This window comes from Lissotriton helveticus, chromosome 8 (assembly GCF_964261635.1).
Source record: "Lissotriton helveticus chromosome 8, aLisHel1.1, whole genome shotgun sequence".
Lineage (NCBI taxonomy): Eukaryota > Metazoa > Chordata > Amphibia > Caudata > Salamandridae > Lissotriton > Lissotriton helveticus.
Genome location: NC_136069.1, coordinates 614,342,824 through 614,347,628, shown reverse-complemented (window position 1 = coordinate 614,347,628; position 4,805 = coordinate 614,342,824).

The window sequence follows — 4,805 nt, the reverse complement described above, 5'->3', positions numbered from 1 at the left end:
ATTGAATGATTAGAGCCTCCGCTGCATATCCTTAAGCACTAAATGCCCTTAAATTGGTTCGTTTCGGCCATGATTGTAGTTATTTTAGTACAGCTTACGTCATACGACCCGGGCTCATTCTACCGGCACGCCGGAAGTATTAAATGTTTGCTACGCTCGGCGGCCATATTAGTAGTTTATCGATCGTGCACTCGCAACTGCGAGGTCAGAATTGCTGGACGCACGGCAAATTTAATAGCAAGCTCAGTTTTAACGGCGGCCATTATAGTATTATCTATTCAGCGCGTAAATGAGTAAACTTACATGTAGATCGCCATGTCTGCTACAACTTATATTATAATAGGAAGAACACATCTGTGTGGTGATTAGCTCTACACTTTTATCTAAGTTTGTTGAACTACGTATGCCTTAACGTATGTTCACATTAATGTTGTTTATTCTAAGCATTTTCCAGCAATTTTGTTTTTTCGTCTTTCAGACAGTCACAATCCATTTTTTACAAACAGGGCGTGCTTATGTCTAATAACACTGTAAATGCAAGCATTAGTACAATACAATATTATTTCTAGATATAAATACAGTACAGCATTATACATCGCTCTCTGTTAGAAAAAAGGAGGAAAAATGTAGATAAGGCAAAATAATAGTGAAAACACAATACATCTAGATGCATTATTGCTATCATGCAGGAATGTCTCATGCTCTGATTATCAACAATTCTACCATATTTCATCTGCTTTAATGACTTTAATGCATGGCTATCTATACAGTCTCTTCAAGCAAGTACAGTTTGTTTGGCAGTTTCACGCACACTACATTTTATAGCCACCTTTGGTCTCTCAGATCTGAATACTTCTGGTTGTCATAAAATCCCTAGCGATATCAGTTAATTCTCAACATTATCTGATTATTTTGTCCCACTCTTCACGGTTGTTTAGCCCCTGGTAGTAGGATTTGAATTTTGACATATAGAACTGTTCCCTCAGTTTGCGCTTTTTGTTGGCATCTCCACCTCTCACAGAGGTTTTGATTTTTTCCAGAATGAACCAATTTAAATCATCTAGTTTATGGTTCTCTGCCATCCAATGATCCACTAATGGTGCATTTTGCTTTTTGAGTCTTATTGCTGATCGGTGTTCTGTCAGCCGCAATCGTATTTCTCTTCCTGTTTCTCCTATGTAACATTTGTTACAGGGGCAGAGGATTAGGTATACCACATTGGAGGTCCGGCAATTAACATGCTCGTTCATCCAATGGGTAACCCCATTCACTTCTACTTTATCAGATTTAATGATACCTTTGCAGTGTGTACAGGTCCCACACGGCAAATTCCCTCTAATAGGAGTACCATTGAGGACATTTCTCTGTCCATTTCTTTTAGGTTCTTGATATGTATGCACTAACTGGTTTCTGATAGTTCTATTTCTTCGGAAGGCATAAGTGGGTTTCGCTAACGGGGTGGCTCCCGTTTTATTTAGAATTCCCCAGTTTTTATTTATCAAATTCTTTACTTTATTGCTAAAACTATTGTAATCGGATACCATAATTATATCGTTCTTCTGTTGTTTAGAATTCTCAGTTGTTTCAAAAAGGCTCTCTCGATTATAATATTTAGCACGCTTGTAAGCTTGTTTTATCAAGCGTTTGGGGTAGCCTCGCAGTGTGAGTTTTTCTGTTAACATCTTTGCATGTTTCTCATAGGTGTCTCTATCACTACAATTTCGTCTAATCCGTAAGAACTGGCTAAAAGGTATGCCATCTTTTTGGCATTTGGGATGGTAACTGGAGTGGTGTAACAAAGTATTTCTATCTGTGGGTTTCACAAATAGTTCCACGCTTAATGCTTGGTTTTTTGCATAAATTTTAATATCTAAAAAATCCACAGTAGATTGACTCTTATTAAAAGTGAATTTCAGGTTTGGGTCACCACAATTTATCCATTCAAGGAAATGATCAAGATCTTCCTCCGTACCGTCCCATATAAAGAAAATGTCGTCTATAAATCTAGACCATACTTTGACATTTTCAAAATATGGGCACATCTCATTATATACATGTTTGGACTCAAAGTTACCTACATAAAGGCAGGCGAGACTGGGAGCACAGGTGGCTCCCATGCTGGTGCCCCTAATTTGGCAATAGTAGTCTTGTTTAAACAGAAAGATGTTATTTTTAAGAATAATTTCAATACAGTCCAAAATAAAAGTATTCTGAGCATTTAAATCGCCCAAGTCATTTTTTAGTATCTCCTCCATCATTTTCACCGTATCCTCCTGGGGGATATTCGTATATAACGCTTCAATGTCCATACATACTAGCCATTGGGTTTCCTTATTAAAACTTAATCCCTCTATTTTGGAGATCATGTGGGTTGTGTCTTTTATAAAGGACGGTAATTCTGCCACCAAAGGCTGAATAAAATGGTCCACATATTTGCTGAGGGGCTCTGTTAAGGACTCTATACCGGAAACTATTGGCCGCATTGGTGGATCTTCTAAGTTTTTGTGGACTTTAGGAAGTCCATACATAGCTGGGACTTTTGGATTTTCATTGATGAGGAAGCGGTATTCTTCCTCACATATTACACTATCCTCTTTGGCAAAGTCTACCAATGTCTTGACTTTTTTCTTCAGGTTTTCCCATTCTTTAGTATTACTGGGTCTGTAATGCATTTCGTTGTTAAGGAGTTTGTACATTCTAGATTCATAGTCGTCCGTGTTAAGGATGACTATGCTCCCTCCCTTATCTCCTGATTTTATTGTTATATCATCATAGGATGACAGTGATTTTAACGCTTCCCTTTCTAGTTTAGATAGGTTATTCTGTGTCCACACTTTTGTATCCAGTAGTTTCTCTAAGCCCATGGTTACCACTTTTTCAAAGGTATCGACCTCCGGACCCACCATGTTAGCATTAGGTGTCCAGTTAGATAGTGGTTTAAGGCCTGATTTGTTGTTGATCACTCTATTGTCTTTCCCCTCAAAGAATTTTTTAAGACGAATTTTCCTAAAAAGGTCCCTGACATCCCTCTCTATGTTAAATCTGCTACCTGTGGTGCTAGGTGCAAAGCCAAGACCTTTCTCTAGTACTTTTATTTCATGCACAGTGAGTGTTTTATTTGATAGATTTATGATTGGGGCTTTTTGGGTCAGTGGTTCCGTTTTATCGTTTCTTGGGTCTTTTTGATCTAATCCCAATCCCAATCTTTTTGACTGCGGGTTCGCATGTAGGGTCTCCTCATGGTCCCCCCTGTCTGTCGATTTCCCTGACGTCCCCTCCCCCGGGTTCTGAAACCCCTCTGCTGGCGTCTCTGTTGCTGACCTAAAAAAGCCGGTTGGTACTCTCTATTTGAGCCCTGTGCTCCCTCTCTGTCCTCTGTCCTATTTCTGGGGTCTGGGTTTCTCTCCCCCTCTGAATCCGAGCTATTATATGATGTATCAGAGAAGGTGACATTTTTTCTAAAGTACCTATTTCTATTATAGTTGTAATGTTTACCATTATATTCTGTGGGGGCTGGTTGGTCGTAGTAATCTTTTTGAGTATATGGATAAACTAATTCGTTTTTATAATTAGCTACATCTTTACGTAGTTTGGTGGTTTTTTTATATTAATCATATACTCTTGATAGCCACTGATATCTTCCTTAATTTCCTCTAGTATTTTTTTCGCATCATCTAATGCGGTACTCTCATTAAGTTGTCTCTCTAAGGTTTCTATCTCCTCTCTTTCTATAATGATAATGGCTTGGGCGGTCTCTATTATTAGCAACATCCAGTCGCGACTGCACCTATTCGCGATTAGGGTCCAACTTTCCTTGAACTTCTCATTAGTCACGAACAAGCCTGGTTCGTTCCTAATTTGAAGTCCCACGGGGATAATCCCCTTTCTACAGTATTGGATAATGAACTCTGAGTGAAGTTCAGTACGTATCATCTTTTTCTTCAGGTTCCATAATTTGTTCCATTTTTCATCATCCTTGTTGGATAACGTTAAGGAGCTGATGGATTTAGAGGAGTCACCTATCAGTTGTTTAAATTGGTCCTCTGTGAACCCGAAGGTACGTAAAGTATCCATTTAATTAAAGCACCCACTCTCCAGCTACAAGAGCTGTCGAACAATATCTCAAAAAAAGAGAGTTTCCCAGGGACCAGAAAGGACTGGGTCAAAAGTTATATCAAAAAAAGATTCCTTTCTGGGTACTTATTTTACCAGGTGACCATGAGGCCTATCCGTACCAATTGGCGGTATGTAACATTTACGTTTGGCAAATTCAAGAAGTCAAAATTTAAACCTCCACACTAGGATACTTTTGCTTTTTACTCAAAATTTATTTTATAGAAATTCGTATTTAGGCATTCATTTTAAATACACTGTATAATTTAAACACCGTGGTGCTCTGGTACAAAAATATATCTAGTAACTAACAATTCCGTATTACGGTTATCTAGCACAGAGTCACCACTTAATAATATGCATTCAGGAAAAATTAAAATACAATGATATCACAAATTAATAAAAAACATTTTATCACAGTTTTAAAAAGGTCCAAAAAGTCGACGCGTTTCGGTGCGTTTATTATACTGAGTGCACCTTCATCAGGACAGAATGAATTAAAAACAGGTATTCATCTTCTTTCTGAAAAAATGAATAGAATGCATGTTAATGGTGCGAAATTTCTGATTTGAGTTTTTTATCCTAGTGTATGGAACTTAATGTTTTGAATTTGCAGCACACTTTCCTTACTTTAAATTTAAGAAAAGGTCGTCCTCCAAATGAGTTTCTGGGACGTTTTGTTCTCTGTTTAT